Consider the following 21,692-nt stretch of genomic DNA (forward strand, 5'->3'; position numbering starts at 1 on the left):
CACACACACACACACACACAATGGCAGCAGGAGAAAGAGACTCAGTGGAAGGGCTGGAGTCCAGGTAGGGAAGAAAAGCAGAGTCCAAGTCCTTGGCTGAAGATGGGGTGGAGGTGATAGCTACCTATCCAGGCTGGAAAGGGGTCCTTGTCCAGTAGGTGTTGTCCAGAGCGGGGTCGCCGGCAGGGCCTCTGGGTGGATAGGTGGTGTGGCATGGTGCTGGTCCAGATGGAGAGGATGTCCCCCTGGGTCTGTCTTCACTGCCCCTTTTATAGGGGCAGACCTTGTGTGACCCTAGTGACAGGAGGCATGCCCAGGCAAGGGTCAGCCCCTGGTGTACTGAGCATGTGCGCTCCATGCAAGGATGTGCCGTTTCGGGTCTGTAATGGTGGGGTACAATGGTAGAGTTGCTGGTTCTGCAGGGTCTTTGGTCTTTCAAATGCTGGTCTTGTCTCTGTTCCTGGGTGAGGTCCGTGGTTCCTGGATGAATCAATGTGAGGTGATGGCCTGGTTGTAACAGGCCATTCAGTAGAGGCCTGCTACCATTGTGTTTCAATCATTCTCATTCATCTGGGAACCAATTTACATGGGAAGGGTACATGAATCATACAGTTGCAACACAGGGGATGCCCAGGCAGAGGACACAAGATGGAGGCTTGACATACAAAATGGAAACTTGACATGACTTATGCTAACTTACGTATATAGGCCTAAACCAGGAATCACATAATATAAAAGCAGTACAAACATAATAATTATCACTTATAAAACAGTGGGTATCGATAGCAATATAGCAGGGAACTTATTTGCAAAGAGGGGAGAGAAAAATAAAACTTACTACCTAAAATAAAATGTTAAAGCTTATCCTACATCTTAGCTTACTTATACTTATCTATGGGGAATAGAAAGGGAGAGAAAAAGTCAGAAATGGTTGGGGAAGAAGAGGGAATGCATTTTAAAATAAATAAAAAAAGAAAAACTGTGGGTTTTGCTACAAATTTAGGGTATGCCCTGCTGAAAGCAATCAGTGTTTATTTTCAATGGAAGCAGGATTGAACCCCCAGAGAATTCTTTTATTAACCAGGTGGTCAGGTGCAATGGTAAACTAGTATTTTAGGCAGTTTTTATATTTCTGAAAGTAATATTTTAGGCAAGGGACTAGATCTGTTTTAGGTGTGAAAAATCTGGTGAGAGTTAAAGTATAAAAAAAATAAGGGAAACATGAGGGTGCTTTGAAAAGATATCATATTTCTTTATATAAAACTCCAAATACAGCTCATTCCTAAAATAGGACATTTCTAATCCAGATCAACTGTTGCACAACTGCTCTCTGCCATGGATAGACATTTTCAGGGACAAAGTCACCAATTTTTTTCAGCTTATGTTCTCCTGTGAATCTAAACTTGAACCATAAAGGTGAAATCATATTGGACTAATATTCTGTATCATTTTAGTTTGGATTCATTTTTACTAACATTTGAAAATTTATGGATGTCCAACTGCCCAAAAGATTTAAAAGTGCTCCCAACAGAATATGGGGTCAGGCTAAGGAAGATCTCATAATTTTACCAGGCAATATAAGGATATAAGGAATAAATGTGTGTGTCTATTAGCCAATAAAATAGGTTCTGCTGGCTTATCTGAATGAATAACAAAATAGGGCATCCAATCAAACCAGGCTTAGTAAAGTGAGATTTTAGGGTTTATTAGACTAGACTGATTTTTCATCCAACTTAAGATAACTCATTATAATACCTATGAAGGTATTTACCTCAAACACTTCTGCTCACCCTATCCTCAGAGCAGGCATCCTTGCTTAAAGATCATGAGCTTTAACTCAATGATTGTATGTGTACACATATATAGTGAGGAGGAGGAGTCGAAAATTCACTATCCAGATGTTGATTCAAATGCAGCTAAAATGAAAATGTTTTCTCACTAAATATACTAGCAAACAAAGAGCCCAGTTCTGCTTATTATTGACCTCAGACATCAGCTTGACCAATACTGGGCCCAAAACTACAGTAAATTTGACAGTCAGTGCTATCATGTTCTTAAATTTTCATCACTTAATTTTAGGGGGAGATTTTCCAAAGCACCCTAAGGATTTTGGGCATGTGAGTGATAATAATGAGTCATAACTTTTAGTCACCATCACATATTAGTCCAAAGTATACAAATGACACATTGTCAGAATAAACAGCACATAATGAAACAACCCAAGTATAAATCTCTAACAGCCTAAATGAATCCCTGCAGTGTCAGACATTTTGACCCAAAGTTCTTTATCTTCAAAAAAATATGCGATAGGTGTGATGTGTAGGAAAGGCACAGAGTGATAGCTTCAAACCAAGGAAAAAGGTCACATTTGGCTATTCTAGATGTCAACTGACTAGACAAAACAGCTCTTTAAAAAAGGATTTACTGTTTAGTTACTAAATTCAAATTTTAATTTACTTATAAACTTAGAGATACTTAATGAATCATTGCTAGGGGTTGGAAAATAAGAAGGAAATAAAGTGCACACTGCAACACAAAAAATATTTTTGTAAAGTAGATATTTAGAGGTTTATTAGCTTATCAAAAACCCAAATACAGTGCAAAATGTGTATATGCACTCATGTTATCCATACACAAAGTATACTCATATCAGTGATCCTTAGCTGTACTTAAGGAATGCTCAGTGCATTTGACTTGAGCAACCTTCTGACTTGCACAAATTTGGGGTCTTTCTGGTATTTAACTTGTCCCCAGTGCAAGTTTGCTTCTGTAGATTGTAGCAGCTGCCAAGAGCCTCAACGGGCAGCAAGTAGGGATTACTGTGGGGTATGGCCACTCTGACCATGCCTCCTGTATTCTTGCAAGACAGGCCAGCTACAGCAGTGGTAGGAAGGTGGGTGGCATGGAACCACATCAATGGCTAGACACTGCCTAAGGATATCTCTACGCAGGAACTGATTTGATCACAGACCAGCATGAAACCACTTGGGACATTAGGGCTATATTATGTTAATGTGAAGACTTTTTCCAAGTAATTTTTACCATCTGTTGTCTGTGAGACTGATGTTAATATTAATAATTTATGGGCCTTCTCTTAAGACCAAAGGAGGAAGCAGAATTTCCTCATTAAAGGAGGAAGCAGAATGCTAAACTCTAATATAGAAACTTTTTTTCTTCTGTTAAATGAGACTGATGGAACCCTATGCATTATTTGAGGCTATGGTAGGGGTGTCAAGGCCTGCAATGCTGCTTGTGAGTCTCAGACCAGTCGTGTGAACCATATTTAGCCTACTCGCGTCCTGGTCCTGCACGTTGCATCCTGTGTGTGGAGCTAATCTGACACATGCTGCTCATGGTGTGCAGGCCTGGAGCTGGTATGTGCAGTGCACACCACACACAAGGCCAACGTTGGGTACATGCTGCATGCAGCTCCTGTGCTGACCAGCTTTGCACGCTGGACCCAGTGGCCAGCAGGGTCAGATAAGTTTGATACCCCCAGGCTAGGGAATATATTAGGACATTAGCCTTATTTATTTACTTTGAACAAATTCTTTACTTTAAAAGGCAATTCAAAAGATTTACATGTTAAAAAAATAAAAGGTTTGTTCTTTTATCTAGCATATCAGAATATGTAAAGTCATGGGAAAAATATAAGCTAATAATATAAGTAGGATATAGTTATTGTTAGGTAAAAATCCCAAAGCATTCTGCTAATGACATATAAGCTATTATTGGGCAGAACAAGCACTGTTTTTTCAAGTTGAAACCAGCAGAATCTCCTTCCTATATTTAACCCTGGTTTATTCAGAGACCAATCAAAATGAGATTTATAGTACGCTTTACTTTCATAAGGAAGAGGTAACTTATAGTTCCCAAGAATCAAGTTTGCCTTTTTTCCTTACTCAGGGCTTCACTTCAGTTCCTTACTTAGATTCATAGTGTTGCACAAATTGCTAGTTTCGTGCCCCTGGAGGCCTTTCCCAAACACCTCAAGGAGGGAGTCACACTCAGGCTGAGTCCATTACAAGTTTATTGATTGCGCAATCGGTCGACAAAGGGGTTGAGTAACCCAAAGCGGTGTCGACCCCCAGTCTTTGTCTGAGGGTCTTTTATAGCTTACCTAAACAAAGAACTGTAGCGTGTCTTACGACTATTGGCGGTTTCACAATTTTACCGTTACGTCTAAGTTTCCACAGGATGTCAGGGCCTTTTAAGCTAGACTCAACTTATTATGGGATAGATGAAGGCGCATGCGTGTTGGGGAAGCTGTGGTAAACTCAATGTCCTTTAGTAACCCCTTATCTTTGTGTAATTCTAGGTCATTGAACAGGTGTGATTGTGAAACTCTGTGTGTAAAGCTGTCCTTAACCTATATGCAGAAGCTGTTAGCAAGCCATGTTGAATACAGAAGCATATTGCAAAAATAAAGCATCATGTCTAATTTCAAGCCTTATGTCTAAAATCTAATGTATTTGTACTACAATAGCAGAGACACTATTCGCACCATCTGGGTATACTTTTCACATGAACAACTTTATCCATTCCACAAGGTGAATTAATGATCTTAGTCAAAAGCTAGGGTGATAATGAACAAAATCAACTATAGAGGAGGATCTTGCGGTAGAAATGGACAACTGGAAGACAGCTATCCAAGCAATGCAATGACTCTTAGGCGCTCAAAATATGAAATGCATGGGAGGTCCCATGCTTCTAAATTAAAAAGAAAAAAATACTGAAGGATAAACAAGTACCATACAGGAATAAGTCTCTGTTAATAAAAACTTACCACAGGATAAACAAGTAAAGGAATAAAGAACCTGTGAAGCTCAGTAATGTGTAGGCACTTGATGAAACATAACTCCACTAAGAAATGCAAAGCCCTGACAGACTGTTATACAATCTTTTGACTTCTTTTAATAACGCTTGAAGGTCAGATGCAATAGCTGTTCCTGGAAATCCTAAAAAGATTGGGTGGTCCTATGGGTTAGAAAGAAAGTGCCACATATTATATTGTGCAACATATAGCTATTGACTAATGTATATTATATTACCTCCACCAGCTGACTCAGACATAGTTGTTATAAAAGGGTTTCACACGCAGGCAAGCAGCACATAGCAGTCATATGCAAACAGGCTTGTAGATGCAGGACCAGAACAGTCTCAGGAAGGTCGCAGAGGTCAAGCTGATTACCTCCTCCAGCTTTGGCAAGCACAGGGCTCAGCTGGGTTACCCAAGTTCACAACAAGCTATTGACATTCAGCTGCATTGCTTACTCATTACTGGATCAGCAGGGGACTGTCTGGGTCTAAGAAGTTAACCCATTCCACGTCCTGTTTTATTATGTTTTGTTTTTTTAAAAGAAATGTAAGCTACATGTTAAGGTGCTTATACCAATGTAGTATACGTTTACCTTTATTGGTCTGAGACCAGTGTTGAATTAGAAACAGGAAACTGTCTGCACTGTAAGTAGCAAAATATCTTTTCCTTCATAAGAAACAGCCATGGGAAGGCTCTATCTTCTGTACAGATACCAGGAAAAGTTTGTTACAAGAATGTGTAAGCCAGAACAAATATGATAGCACTTAAAAACCCAGAAAAATTCAATTAAAGCCATTTTTACTCTTTTCTGTTAAGAAAAGCATCTGGATGAGAGGCCCATTTTTAAGATGAAAGAAAATATGCCATCTTGAAGAAGCCTTTCAGATGATTTTGAACAAAGAAGCTATTGTGTAGCTTAAGGACCTCTGTCTCCTGGCTGCTCATGTTTTTGCAAATGTTTACAATATTATCACAAGCCTCAAGATGCTTGGCACATTTTTAAAGCCTCCACTCCTATAATGTGAAACCTTCAGCTTTTTTTTTTAAAGTCAGCTTTCAGGGGAAAAAAGTTTGAAAACACAAAAGCTAGAAAACAAATAAAAAAAAGAATTCCAGATTTACTGTTTTAAAAATCTCATGGTTTTAGGCTAATCACAAGATTAGTTTTTGCTTTTTCCTTTTTTTTTTTGCGGGGTGGGGGGGTGTTTTTTGGAGGGGGTTACTTCTGGTTTTGGATGCTGGTTGTTGGCAACATTGTTTATTTCTACCATGATTGCCAAATTGGTCACCTTAAATTCATCATATAAACAAACTGATAGTTCTATCTGTATTATTCCACACTACCTAAGAAATAAAATAATCACAAGTAGCTCTGTAGGACTGTTAAAATAAATGCCATTCCCCTCCCCCTCTGCAAAAAAAAAACTCTTTACCATTTTGTCCGAGAGATGAACAGATGGTGAATAGTAGGCATGCTGAATGTTCATACTACTCTTATATCAACTTTCAGTGTAATTATATTGCAAACCAGGTTTCAGTTGGAACATTGAATTCAGATATCAGAATTCAGTGGAACTGAATTTTATAAAGCTTTAAATGTTAGTCCAATTTAATGACATTTTGATTGTTATTTTTATACATCCCAAAGTGTGCCCGTTGTTTACAAGCATATAAAAGAAACAAGAGCTTCATCTCAGAGGAGTTTATAATCAAAAGCAAAATTTTCAGGAGGAAGGGGTAAACAATGGAGGAAGGGGTATAGGTTGTAGCCATGTCGATCTAAGGACATAGGCAGACAAGGTTCTTTGGGTAAAACTGATATCTTTTACTAGACCAAATAAAATAGTTGGGAAAATTCTTCTTTGCAAGTTTTTGGGTATAAACACCCTTTATTAGGCTAAGGAACAATGGAGGAAGGAATGCAACAAAAGCCCAGTGCATGAGCCAGGGAAGTTTATCCCATACCTTGCTCTTGCTACACTTGATCTGTATTATCGTTATTAGTCTCTGAAGTCAAAGGTGTAGGTTTGTAGGTTTCTTCAAAGAAGTATTTCAAAGAGTAGCAATGAAGGCTTCTTGAACTGGGCCAAGCAAAAGACCCCAGACTTAGGGCATCATAGAAAAGGCAAGGAAATGGAAGTGAGAGAATAACAGAGAAGTGGTCTGAGCAGGGCAGTGAGGAGATGAAATGAGAGGTGAGAAGGTGCAGGCAAGAACTAAATCGTGAGGATCCTTGAAGGCAAGGATGAAGAGCTTTAATCTTATGAAAAGGTCAGTGAAAGGACACGAAGAGGAACTGGATGTGATCCAAGTGAAAGGTGAGATGGTTGATATTTTGGATGGACTGAAGTAGGAGGCCAGAAAGCAGGACACTTGAGTAACTTAGAAGTGATTAGGTCCAGCAAAGTGAGATACTGGAGTCAATGGATACCAGCAGACATATTTGGGAGGTATAGAAGAAATGGCAAAACTTAGCAACAGTAGCAATTTGGGGAGAAAAGGGATGGAGCTAAAAAGACAGCACTGTAAACTGGAAGCACAGGAGAAAGGTCAGAATTAATGTTTAATGGTCTTGAGAAAGAAAGCTGGTTTGGTAGGAGAGATTTAACATGTTGAGCTGTTAGTCCAACTAGAGGGGAAGAAGTCTTCTGAAGTAGATCTGTAAGTCATCATTTTAGAGAGTGTGGCATTTGAAGCTTTAATAGTAGATAAGGTTGCCTAAGGAGAAAAGATGGAGGTGAGGGTGAAGACCAGGATAAAACTCTAAGTAACATGTATGGAGAGTGGACAGGAAGAGCCTCAGAAGAATCTCTTCAGCCTCAGCAAATGAAGGCTGAGAGGGGATCTTGTGGCTGTCTACAAATTCTTGGGGGGTGGGGAAAAGGGGCAGGAAGGAATAGGGGAACCTCTTGGGGTTACTAGGAACAACAGCTATAAACTGATGGAGAGCAGATTTAGATTAGACATTAGGAAAAAAATCTTCACAGTGAGGGTTGCCAAAATCTGGAATGGGTTTCCAAGGGAGGTGGTAGTCTTTAAGAGGAGACTAGACAAACACCTAGCTGGGGTCATCTGACCCCAGCGCTCTTTCCCGGCCAGGGCAGGGGGTTGGACTCGATGATCTGCTAAGGTCCCTTCAGACCCCAACATCTATGAATCTATGAGCCCCTGAAGAGTGGACATGGCTGGAGACACAGTCCCTGAAGCCTAAGGAAGAAGGAGAGGAGAAAGCATGTTGCCAGACACACTGAAAAGGATGGAAAGGATGCATTGCCAGAGGTCACTGATGACTCTGGTATAAGCTATTTCAATGGAGTAAATGAGGCAGACTGTAAATTTTAGGGAGATTGAGGTGGTATCTGGGAGAGTAGAAGCAGAGGCAGTGGGATCAGATTGCATGTTTAAGACATATGGAGACAAGATAAGGAAGCATATGGGCTGGCACTTGTAGAGGGATGTGGGGTCAAGAGAGAATTTTGGATGATAGAGGAAACAATAACATGTTTCAAAAACGGAGGAGAGTTAGAGATGGCTTATTGTTTCCTTGTACTCCCCCATCTGTCTATATCCATCTGTTGTTTTTTTTTGGGCTTCTACCTAAAATGTAAGCTCCAATGACTGTTTAATATAAAATGCACAGGCTAGATTTTCCTTTTCCATCATTAATACTCTAACTGCCAAGCTATGGTGCTATTTTCTTTTTCTTTCTGGCCCTATGAATCTTCCCACTGGCATGGATTCAGGAGCAGTGCCTCTACCTGACTTAGTCTATAACTGGTGACAAATGCACTGTTGTGGGAAATGAGAGATGAAGGGTTAAACCTCTTGGGCTAAGAAGGGCCTAGAACCAAGGTCTAACTTCCTGGGTGCGTGCTCTAACCCCTGAGTTTTTCCATAATGAGTGCCACTACTGCAATGTCCAAAATAGGAAAGTCACTTGGATACCTAATTCCAGAGGGGTTTGTCCTATGAATTTCAGCCTGATTAAAATGCCTCCCTGTAGTTCAGTTTGGTGTGTGTGTGCCTGAAAAGAATTTAAGATACACTCCTCTCTCCACTGGTCTCCCTGCTTGGGGAGAAGCTTTCTAAGGCATCTCATTGTGAGGTGCCTAAATGTCCTCATGCACTGTACAGTGAGTTCAGGCACCTTACTCAGGGTATGGACAAATGTACCTTTGGAGACTTTTCAAAAGAGGAGAGATGACATTATCCAAGAGAATATTTGGATGCTTATCTTACTGGGGTCATCTGACCCTAGTTGACTTCCTGCCCTTTGGGCAGGGGGCTGGATCAGATGATCTTGCAAGGTCCCTTCCTGCCCTAATGTCTATGAAATGGGGGATTCTTACTCCTAATCAATGATCATCCAACAACTGGTACAGTCTAACAGTTTCATGTGGACTGACTGGGAATGATAGAAATGCAGCAAAACAACTCCAGCTTCATCCAGGTTTACAGTTTTGCTACATCAAATTATTCCCAGCTTCTCCATACACAATGGTTATAATATAAGAGCTACTATACACTCCAGATCAGCAGCTCCCCTTTTGAAATGGCTCCAGATGTATGTGTCCATACCTATAGAGGGCTGAATTCTGCTACAGAAACCAGGGGCTCAAGACCCTTTGCAGATCAAGCCCCAAGATCTGCTGTGCTCTCATGTGCTGTTGCAGCTAACAACAATGCCTCGGCATAACTGTTAACTGTCACACATCTATAGGAAATGCATAACTAAGTAGGCACGTTTTTCAGTGCTGGCAAAATGCAACAAATGTAGTCCAGCTGCTTCATTAAACACTCCAGAGCTGACTCAGTCACTTCTAGGTCATCAGAAATCAGTCCGTGCCTGTTACATCCCAGGACTTAAATGATGTATCTGTAATTATAATTTTTAATGTTATGTTTATGATATTAGAATTTGTCTTGCTCTAGCCAAGACTCCTACACTTAGTTCATGCACAAGTCTATCATACTGTACAATTGCAATGGAGTCAGGGCCTGATCTATACTATAATTACAACTGAGTCAGTTACAACATCACTGTCTCCTGACCTGGTTCCAAAGCAGTTCTGTTTTTAGTGTGACTGGAATTTTAGCTGTCTTCCTGAACCACACTAAAAGCTTAGATACAGTTTAAATCCTTGGTTTAAACTTTGTTAATTTCTGATAAACCAATTTCTGTATTAGGATATGCAGAGAAAGGTCCCAATTATACTGTTTATTAGCATGCACTACTTCTTCTAGCAACAATTTTGAATGCTAGACTTTTCTCACCTGTCCTCCCTCTTCCTCTTTGTATGTTTGCTACTTCCTGGCATCTTTATCACTTTGCAGTGAAACACCCTTGAGTTAAGATGTCACATTTGGATAGTGACTGGGACTAGTTTGGCCAGCCCTGGTTAATCAGACCTCTTAACAGGGAAATGCATTTCAATAGGTCAGTTAATCTTACAGACCTGTGCAACAGAAGCCATCTATACTACAATTACTACAGAGCTTGCAGTCTGCGTGTGAATTCTTGTTCAAGTAAAAGTTCAGTTAAATCACTGTAGGAGAAGATAACATTTCACTTGTCCTAGCAGTATATGAAAATCATGATGATTTATGTTTCTGAAGTGTTGAGGTCTTTTTAATTATATATATTTCTTTTTTGATGCTATGCTGTCATATAGAGATATCACATTTATAGCACAGTCTACATGGAACTGGATATGACTTCCTGTTAGAGTGAAATGATTCACATCTTCAAAAATTGGTTTAAACCTGTAATGGAACAGAAGCTCAGTGCACATAAACCAGTTTGAAAATGGCTTAAACTGGTTTAAGATAAACCTGGTTGAATGTAGTATCTGATTTAACTGATTTGGGTCAGACCGGTTTATAAAACTTCTGTCCCAGATACCTTCCTGGTTCAAGTTAAATTACAGTTCCCCAGCAGAGGCTGTGTGTTTACTTCCTCTTCCTGCTGCCCCTGAGGTCTCTGGGATTTTCAGTCCAGACCCAAAGCAGTGGGACTCGGCAGGATTGCTCATCACTTCCTCTTCCTGCTCCCAGGTACCTTTCGGATTTGTAGTCCATGATCACAGCCAGTAGGACTCCACAGGGTTATTCCCTTCTGTTCAATACATGCTCGCTTCAGAGAAAGGACTATTCTTGTTCAAGCTTTTATGAATTAAGTGCCACTACCATTTTCCCCACCCATCTTCTCCTCAGCCTAGAAGGCGCTGCCCCCTCTCCCCCTCCCAGGCCCTCAAGCAGCTCTGGGCTGGGGCTTGGCCATGCCCCCTCCACTGGAGCAGGGAGAGGGGAAAAGCCTTGGAGCTGGCAGGTTGGGAGGTGTGCTGTAGCACCCCCTGGTTTCTGGCTTGAGCCACTGAAGGCATATGCCTGCATTTCCTGAGTTAAATGTGAATGTCTGTTCGTTTGCTTGCTGATTCAGTCTCCATAGCTTAGGCTAACCTACAAAGACTGAACTGGTTCAGGCTCGGACTTTTTGACTGTTTGTACTTAGCCAAAGAGTTTCTTCAATAGTTGCTATGCCATTGCAGCCATGCTGGCAGAACCCCCTAGTGGGCATGAAACATATGTCACAGGAAGGAGTTTTTCTACCAGTGTAATTAGATTACACTTAAAGTGACATGAAGCACCTTTTTAAGAATCTTACACAGGAATTTTGTCAGTATAACTATTGGCTGGAAGGTGCAATCTGTTCACTGTCCTTGACAAAGCTATGTGAGCGATTCTTTGTTGGGTAAACCTGCACTTACAGCCCAAATCAGATCAGTGGCAAAGACAGAAATGGAACTCTTGACTTCTAGCCCAGTTCCATAACCACTAAGCATGGCTGCCTTTCAAATGCTGTTTTGTCTTGCTATGATACAGAGCTTTGGCACCCCTGACATTTAGTACACTTAATATTACTGCTGGTTTTAGATTCCTGAAGTGCTTCACTGAAGTTATGAAGAATCAACCTTTTATGTACTTTTGTCAACCATGTGTTGACTGCACCCACATCCTAGACATTCATCCTCCAATGTATACTTCTTTGGTTGGCAATCTTGACATGGTCAGTATTTCATAGGTGAAGTCAGAGTAGTTGTTCAAGTAATTCATTTGTGTTTAATTCAATGCAATTATATCTATGATATATAATTCTATATAACATAACTTTATAAACTTATCTTCCAGTCCAATATTCACATTTTGAAAAAAATCAGGTGCACCGTGTAAAACACACTGTTAAATAAACCTGTACACCATTATTCCTTATATTTATACATGCAGCCTAACCTCACAATGCCAGTATTGTTTTGTTTCTTACCTACAGAAATTGGTTAACTGGAAGAAAAGGATTGAGATGGACATTGGTCTGAAGTCATCAGAACTACTTGTGTGAGTAACCATCCACCAGTATAAATAGAGCATTTATAATCTCCCCCTAAATTTAGTTACACATATTTTCATGTGTCTACACATAAAATATTTTAACAGGTCAGAGTTTAAGCTATTTTCTATGCTGTTATTTCCCATCCTTTGACACACGTGTCTAGGGCAATAGTATGGTCAAGCCAAATGTGATTTTGTTAAAGGTTTTGCCCTTGACCTTGTCAAGGCTCTGATTAGTCAGTGATGGTAGTCTTTATCAGCCGCTTTTTCACATTTTCAAATAAGCATCTTCATGTTTTATCTCAGGCTGCTCCCCCCCCCACAACAAACACCTGGGAGGAGCTCCCTGTAAATATGTACAAAGTCCTCCTTCCATTCTGCTTTAAAACTCTCCTTGTCTCTTACCTCTACAAAAACAGTTAAGCCACTGGTGTACCAACATTTCGGCCTAGTGTACTGTTCAGTGTTGTCTTGTCTTCCCATGTCTGCCTTTTGGTCCATATATGATGTCTTCGTTTTACTTTTATACAAACCTTGTCCTCTCATTCTGTGTTTCTGAAACGCCCAGTATAATGGAGTCCAGGCCACAATTAGGTTTGGAGGTGCTATGGTAGTACAAATGATAAGTAACAAAATGCATGTGCTTGACTTTTTGCATGGCTTACTGAAATCAACATATAAAATTAACACGAGTAAATCTTTTAATAATAGGGTCTTAGTGCATTGGTGTAGTGTAGAGTACTATGATATCATTGGTTATACTTGACCTTTGTTTAGATTTTTTTCCTTTTTGGTTCTTGTGCTAGGTTGAAATACACTTCACCAATTGTTGCTTAAAAAAAGATTCTGGATAGAAAACTATTCATTTTCTTTAAGTGTTTTAGCTTATGTGAAATACTAAGAGTGACAAGCCCTTTAGAAATGCATTTAATAATCACTAGTTTTCGTGGTACTGCAGCAAGATTTCTCAGTCTACAATTCTCAGGATCACCCCAAGTACCAATTTGAATTATAAATACAGTATACTATTGGCTTCCCTCCAAATCTCTGATCTAGTAGCTGTGTTTAATGATAAATTACATATGTTTAATAGCTCAGTTATTTTGTTTAGTTCCCTCAGAACTTTCAAATGAATAGCATCCAATCATAGTGATTTATTGCAATTTAATTTGTCAAGTTGTTTCAGCACTTTTTTATACCCTTCTGACACCAGTTCACCTTCAGAAGTCTAGGATCAGTAATTCCCCATTATCTTCTTGGTGAAATCCAGTACAAAAAAATATTCATCATCTATGGATTTTTTTCCCACTCTCTGATCTTTTTTTACCCTACCAAACTGAAAAATCCATGGATTTACCCTACTTCTTAAGAACACAGTACTGTATCCAACCAACTGTCTCTCTGAGCCATGTTGCCTATTTCAAGCATCCATATAATAAAATCCCTTTCAGCAATTGATCAGGCTGCATCTCAAAGCTAGTTAGATTTATTTTTGTTTCTTTTTGCTTTTATTACTCTAACTGAAGGACTCTTCCAGAATCTCGTGTTTATGAAAGTTAAAAAAATCCTAATTTCTCCTCTGATTTTTTTTCTTCATGGCCAGTTTATTCCCATTTGTTCTTGTGCCAAGATTCTGCTTTAGTTTCAACATCTCTCATTTCTCCATGTTGTCTATCCCACTCCTCCTTATGTATGTATTAACCCCAATCATGTATTCACTCAGTCTTCATTTGGCAAGGCTAAAAAAGCCAAGCTCTTTCAGGCTATGTCTACACTGTAACTTCAGCATGTCTCAGTTGGGATATTTCCAAGTATACCTGATGCACCCACTCTTCCTCATACATTCCCAACAGGAATATATGCCAGTAAGGCGTGACCAGGACCATGACCTGGGATCCTGGTTTTCTCTGATTGGAAAAAAAAAATCCTCAATTTTCAGGTTAAAGTAACCCAAAAATCCATATTTTTCCATGATCAAGATGAAACACCACTAAATATCTATCTATATCTATATAGATATATATAGTGGTGTGTTTCATTTTGATCATGGAAAAATGTGGATTTTGGGTTATTTTTTTAATCTGAAAATTGGGGATTTTTTTTTATCAGACAAAACCAGGATCCCTGTTCATCACCAGTGGTCACCTTCAAGTAAGCAAGAGAATACGGTCTTGACAACAGCCTCAGGAATGCTGCTAAAGTATTTTCAGGGTTTGGAGTATGGAAGTGGAAGCAGGTGTGGGGATCATCCCATCTGGGATATTTGTCATGGTGTAGATATGTCCTCAACTCCTGTTTCATAATAGGCTCACCATTTTCCTAATCATTGTAGTAGTTCTTCTCTGTACCTGTTCCAGTTTCAGTTAAACTGTCTTGAACATGAGTCATCAGAATTGTATGTAGTATTAAAGGCCCTTGTACTTTGCTGTTGATACCTTGTACATCGCTGCCTACTAGTTTTTCTGTGATCAGTTGCTTCATGTCCTTCTCCTGAACCAGTTTCAGCTGATAAACTCCAGGCTAATAGTAGAACTTTTTGTTATTAATTTCTTATTATGTGAATTTACACTTACACTGGGTACATCTACACATGCTATTAAGGTGACAAAAGAAATTTCAGTGCAGTTGGAACCAGAATGAGCTGCTCCCAGGTGCAGTGTCTACATATGCAGCACCTTGAGCCGTGACAGAGCAGCCCTGGGCTGGCAGGAGATCTGGGGTTCAGCCCCAGGCTCTGGGTGGGGATGTCGGGGCTGGCTAGAGCATGAGGGTGCTAAAGTACAGAGCCATGCAGCAGGCAACCCTTGGACTTTAGCACCCTCATACCCCAGCCACCTTAGTCACTGTCTACACATGCATTTCAGCACATGTAATTACTCTGCCATAGGATAGTACTGTCCCCAACAATACTATCCTACAGAGGAGTTAATTAACTTTCTGCACCCTAATACTGGTACACGTGTAGACAGTGACACTTTACTGCCGAACTAACTAATTAGCTCTGCAGTAAAGTGCACGTGTGGATGAAACCCACTGTGTATATTGAATTTCATCTATTGATTACTCCAGTTCTTAATGACATCCTGTTTGTGACAGGGAGCCAGAGGCTCCTGTGACTTTAAGTGGAGAGTGCAGTGGGCTGAGCTTGCTGTGCAGGACTGCTGCAGATGGTATGCTTGCCATTAAGCAAAGGGGAAACTCCTGTGGGTAGCTGAGGGGCCACCTGATGAAAGAGGTAGTTCTTATTGGCATAATGGACCAGTGTCTGGAATTAGGAAGGCAGTCTGGCCTGGCAGGCTGCAGGGAAAGGGGCTCCTGGAAGAGAGAGGGGCTTCAGGAAACCAGCCCATTGACACCCAAGCTACCCAAGGGAGCTAGATGGAGACAGATAAGGGGAAAGTATAGCTTGGAATGGGGGCATTGGCCTAGAGTGTTGATACATTTTAGTTAGGAAGTGTTTTATTTGTACAGTATACTAACACTGAAGGATTGGATTGTGGCTACAGGGGTGGTATGAGGGGTACAGTAGCACCTAAGAGACATCCAGCATAGATCTCTTCAAGGGTCAGGGACCAGAACAGGGATGAGTGGCATGTGAACAGATTTGCCTGGGTCAGGGACCCAAGGAGGCCAGGCAGCCTGAGAAGGGTGCGACCAGGGCCAGGGGCTGGGGTCCAGAAGCCAAGGTCCAAGGCACTGGATCTAGGTTGTGGGGGCACAGCCAAAGCAAAGGGGCTAAAACTGGAAAGGCTGAAGCCCCAACAATGGTTTGAGGCCCGAGGGGACAAAGGTTGCATTGGAGTCGGGGTGGGGGGAGTGGGGAAAGCGGGACCACTCAGAAGTGATACTGAGTAATACCTGCAAGGTATGTGCATGGCTGTAGGGGAGGATGGAGGTCACAATTATCCTTCTCTAAGATAGCTTGTTCCCTGAGGCACAGATAGGGCCAGGAGGGCCATGATTTAGCACCAGAGGCTGTAGCTGGTGCCAGCCTGGCACGTGGATTATAGACGGTGGAGGGATGGACACGTGAACACATGGCAGGTGGGGTAGAAAAGGGAGGGTACTCTGAGGAGCTGGAGGGGGGCAGGAGTTGACTGGCCACCAGGAGGTGTCACAGCCACTCCTAGGGCATGGTCCTTCTACACGGTTCTTCTTATGCAATATATCAATCTTCCTTTATATTGACAATGACTCCTTGTCCTTGTCCTTAGCCAAGGCCCAGCTGGGGCTTATTAGTTCCCAGAACCCAGCTAGAGGTAATGAGTCATCCCTCAAGGGAGAGGCCTTTGTCACACTGACTATATAAAGTCAGACCAGACAGAAGAGAGCTTCCTGAGCAACAGACTGCCTTGCTGTGCCTCTGGCCTGCTGGGAACTCCTAAATATGACTCTATGAACTCTACTTCTGAATCCTCCTGCCCATTCGTAATTGTTCATGATCCTGATAGCTTCTGTTCCTATCTTGGACCTCATAGGCCTCTTGGATATCCTAGCTTAGATCAGATGTTTGCTTTAATCACACCTTCTAATATCAATGTTCAGCTTGATATTTCAGACTTATGCCCACCTAGACCTCGGTGTAAGAGGACCTACCTCCAAGGATGGCCATGATACCCCTGGCAGCTGCACCAATCCTGCCCTACCCATTCTAGTCTCTCAGGCTATCATCCTGTCCTCATTTAGCATGCCTTTTGATGATAAATATAACTTTGAGAGAGAGCACTTACAGTCCCAGAATAAGTCTTTCATGTTTGCTCCCCAGCTTTGCTCCCTGCTTGACTTGGACTAGGAGGCATTCTTTGAGAATGCTCCACTACATTTGATGATCCCCACAGGGCCAGGATAGTGGAAGCCACATTAAGAAACCTTTGCCAGGGGCAGATTACTGCCATTGCTTGTTTCCCTTTTCTGCTGCTATACAACCTATGCTCCCTGGAACAAGGTGGACCAGATTTACCAGTTCCAGTGGGGGGCTGTGGGAAGAGATAAAAAATGAACTAGCATGAGTGAATCATCCTCAGTGTCTGATGCCTTTGTGGACCCAGCAGTCCAAATTGACCATTGTCTTGAGGAGTGGAGAGAGGAAAAATGGTATTTGATTCCTTTGGTTTCTGGTCCTGCTGCTGCTACTCCTAAACCCATGCCTATCCATGTGGGGTTGTGGGGTCCTGCTGTCACTTTACCCCAGATGAATGGGACTAGTGCCACCAGCACAACTTGTGTTTAAATGATGGGGGCCCAAGTACACAGTTGTGCCCATTGCTCCAAGAGAATGGACAAGGAAAACAAAGCACCCCAGGCCTGGGCAGGGAGTTCAGCTTGGAGTCACCATAAACTCCCTTCACTTTCCCAAGAACGGAAAGCTGCAGCAAACTTGACCCTCAGAACCCTTAACTCTCAGGTTAAATCTGCCTGCTTCAGATCCTAACTGCCCTACTGGATCCTGGGGCAGCAGGCAATTTTATAAGTAGGACCATGGCCAAAGCCCTACAAATTTCATAACAGTGGCAGTCCCAACCAGAGACCATTGAGACCATAGATGGCTTGTCCCTTGCATCCAGCCTTATGGAGTGGGAGACCACCACCCTGGAGGTGAACATCTATTGTCACTGTGAGACACTACACTTCGGGGCAATCTGTTCCCTTAAATGCCCCTTGATTCTGGGTTTTCCAGTTCTCCTTCCATGGTCCCCTGGCCAGGTGGAAAAATTGGGACATCCCCTTTGATTCCAATTACTGCCTGCAACAGCAGGATTATGCTGATACATGAGGGGAAAAAAAAGTCCTTCTCCCATACCAGGATAATGGATGCCCTGTTGATTTATAACCGAGGCCAAAAATCTCACTGGGGCACATCTACACTATGCCCTATTCACAGCTTGTTGCCCTACAGGAATATCTGAAGGAAAACTTGGCTGAAAGGTTCATAAGGAAATCTATCTCATCCACTTGGGCCCTCATCCTGTTCATCAGAAAGAAAGATGGGAGCCTTTGCCTTTGTGTAGATTATCGGGCCCTGAACCAGGTCACCATCCTCAATCAGTACCCCTTACCTCTCATCTCAGAGCTGCTTGACCAACTAAAAATTGCCCACGTTTTTGCCTCTGAGGAGCATATAATCTTGTGTGAATCATGATGAAAGAAGAAAATACCTTCTAGGTTTGGTATAAGTATTTTGAGTATTTGGTGAGCCGAAAAGTCGTAACTACAGCCCAGCCACATTCCAACACTTCATTAACAATGTGCTGAAGGACCTTTTGGACCAGTTAATTATCAGTTATCACTTACCAAAATAACATTCTGATCTTCTTGGAAATTCCTAACACATGTCATATGTCCAGATGGTGTTGGAGAGGCCAATGTGGCCTTTTTTATAAGGCTGGAGAAATGTGTGTTTGACCAAATTACCACTGAATTGCTTGGTCTTATTTTTTACCCTGAGGGCTAAAAGATAGACCTCCAGAAAGTTCAGATGGTCTGAGACTAGAAGGCACCCCACCAGAATGTCAAGGCACTCTAAAAATTCCTGGGGTTTGTCAACTTCTACTAGCAGTTCATCATCAATTTTGCCCAGGTGGTAGCCCCTCTCACCACACTGCTATGTTAAAAAAGTCCAGTTTAACTGGTCTGTGGAAGCCCAAGGACCCTTCAAGTATATGAAGCAGGCCTTTACCTCCACACTTGTGTTAGCCCATCCAGAACCAGCCTTGCCCCTTGTGGTGGAAAATGATGCCTCTAGCATTGCAATAGTCAGAGTGTTCTCACAATAGCAGGTCCCGCAGGCCTGAACCCTCTTCTCTTGCAAGATCAGCCCAGTGCAACTAAACTTTGAGAACTTAAACTGAACTTCTAGCCATGAAAGCAGCTTTTGGGAGGTGGTGACCTGGAAGGTATTATGAGAACCTGGAGTACTTGTAAAAAGCCAAGGCACTCAATTGGAGGCACCTTTGATAGTCACTTTTCTCCTCTTGATTTAATTTCCAAATATCTTACCAGCTTGGGCTTAGAAGTGAGAAGCCAGAAGCCCTTTCCCAGGAGACTAAGTATAGTATGGCTTGTCACAGGAGCCATCAGGACTGAACCCTGTTCTGAAGACTCATAATTTTCACCAATGCCACATGGCCAGCAGACCTGCTCTCTACCACCATCTGGGAGAAAATGGTCTGCTCTTCTGGGGCTCTCACATAACTGCAGTGTTCAGGAAATAATTGGAAAATTCCTAGCACCAGCAGTTTTTGGCTACAATGACTTCAAGCATGCCACAACTGGGAAAATCCAATTCTTTATTACATGTTCCACCCCCAGTAACATCCCTTTTTACCTGCAGACTGACAATTCAGTAGCTACAGAATAGGAACACCACCTTTATAAAGTCTAGAAGGAACTATAGCAACATCTGGAAAAAGCAAAAGAGGCATAATCGTAGAAAGTTAGGGTTGGAAGGGACCTCAGGAGGTGACCTAGTTCAACCCCCAGCTCAAAGCAGGACTATCCCCAACTAAATCATCCAAAGCAAAGCTTTATCTAGCCGGGTTTTGAAAAACCTCCAAGGATGGAGTTTCCATCATCTCCCTGGGTAACCTGTTCCAGTGCTTTACTACCCTCCTAGTAAGAAAATTCTTCCTAATATCAACCTAAACTTCCATTACTGCAACTTGAAGCCATTGCTCCTTCTTCTGTCATTTGCCACCACTCAGAACATCCTAGCTCCATCCTCTTTCGAACCCCACTTCAAGGAATTGAAGGCTGCTATTAAGTCTCCTCTCAGTCTCCTCTTTTCTAGACTAAATAAGCCCAGTTCCCTCAATCTTTCCTCATAAGTCATGTTCCCCAGTCCCCTCACCATTTTTGTTGCCCTCTGCTGGACTCTCTCCAATTTGTCCACATCTTTTCTGTAGTGGGGGCCCCAAAACTGAACACAGTACTCGAGATGTGGCCTCACCAGTGCTGAATAGTGGGGAATAATCACTTCCCTTGCCCTGCTGGCAACGCACCTACTAATACAGCCCAGTATGCTGTTAGCCTTCTTGGCAACATGGGCCCACTGCTGGCTCATATTCAGCTTATTGTCCACTGTGGCCCCAAGGCCCTTTTCTGCAGAGCTGCTCCCCAGTCAGTCAGCCCACAGCCTGTATTGGTGCATGAGATTGTTCCATCCTAAGTGCAGGACTTTGCACTTCTCCTTGTTGCACCTCATGAGATTCCTTCTGGCCCAATCCTCCAATTTGTCTAGGTCACTCTGAATCCTAGCCCTGCCCTCATGTATGTCTACTACTCCTCTTGTCAGGAAGACAAGAGGTTAGTTGTGAGTGGGGTCTAGGAGCAAGCTGAGTCAGGAAGCCAGGAGATCAAGCAGGGAGCAGAGTCAAAATAAGCTGGGTTGAGAAGCTGGGAGATGGAGCTGAGTTAAAGGGCAAGGAGAGGCAAGCCTAAAGATTGAGTAATAGGGAGAGGATTACTGTGGCTGCCAGGGGTGCCACATCCATCCCTAGAGGTGGGTCCTGGTACATTTTGCTTTCCCTCTGGTAAACCTCTTAACTAGTGTGTTCTACTCAGACTGACTACCTATAACCCAGTCACCTCCTTACACTCCTAAACCTTGCATCATCAGCAAATTCCATCAGCATGTCCCTACTTTTCTGTGAAACTTGTTAATGAACAACTCCTGGAGGAACTCCACTGTAACTTCCCTTTGGCCCAGGACTTCCCTTTTCAGAATTGTTGTCTTCTTTTTACCCAATTCCCTACCCACCTATAATGCTTTTCCCCCTACAAATTCACATTTTCTCTGGCACCATACAAAGTGTGTTACTGAAGTCCAGAGAGATGATTTATCATGTTTTCTTTGTCTAGAAAATCAATGATCTTATCTTAAAGAAAATCTGATAAGCTTGACTTATTATACCATTAGCAAACTAGCATTGCCTTTTACATTGTTTTCCATTTATTTATTTTTGATTTTTTCCCCCCTCTACATTTTTGCTGCAAGTTTTATGTATACTTGAGGTCAGATTAATAGGCCTATAACTGGGCACGGGGGCAGTTCTATGGTCCCCGGGCTACAGCCTATCCAGGCACCCATAGTGACCTGGGAATCTGTATAACTTGGGTCTTGGAAGACATCTGACCAGGAGCCAGGCTGCATCAGCACTCTCCTCTCTGAATCTCTCTTTTATACTCTTCCTGCAGTAGTGTAAGTAATGGTGGGGTGACCTAAGTACCAGCCACAGTGCAGACTTTTCTTTTTTTAAGGGTAGAGGGCATAAAACCAGTAGCTGTTGTGCCACTTTCTCTTGCATTACCATCACCCAGGGTGCAGAACTACCTAGTTACACCTCTGGTCAGATGTGTGTTTTCATGTGTAAAGCTTTTTTGTTATGAACTGAAAGTATTTTTTAATCTTCTTTTGAATTATTTGTTCTACGTGGGTCTTCTCAATTTCTGTCTAACACTATAACAGGCCCTATTTGTATTCTGATATGTT

At 42.0% G+C, this 21,692-nt stretch overlaps 1 long non-coding RNA gene across 2 annotated transcripts in view; it reads left to right on the top strand.

Moving 5' to 3' along the window:
• The window catches only part of LOC112550197, a 105,013-nt gene that overhangs the window by 16,111 nt on the left and 67,210 nt on the right, over positions 1-21,692 (top strand). For both annotated transcript variants that reach the window (XR_003093897.1, XR_003093896.1), the window contains one exon: positions 12,147-12,211. This is a non-coding gene — a long non-coding RNA (uncharacterized LOC112550197). The remainder of the gene's footprint in view (positions 1-12,146; positions 12,212-21,692) is intronic.

The sequence above is a fragment of the Alligator sinensis genome, unplaced genomic scaffold (assembly GCF_000455745.1).
Source record: "Alligator sinensis unplaced genomic scaffold, ASM45574v1 scaffold486_1, whole genome shotgun sequence".
Lineage (NCBI taxonomy): Eukaryota > Metazoa > Chordata > Crocodylia > Alligatoridae > Alligator > Alligator sinensis.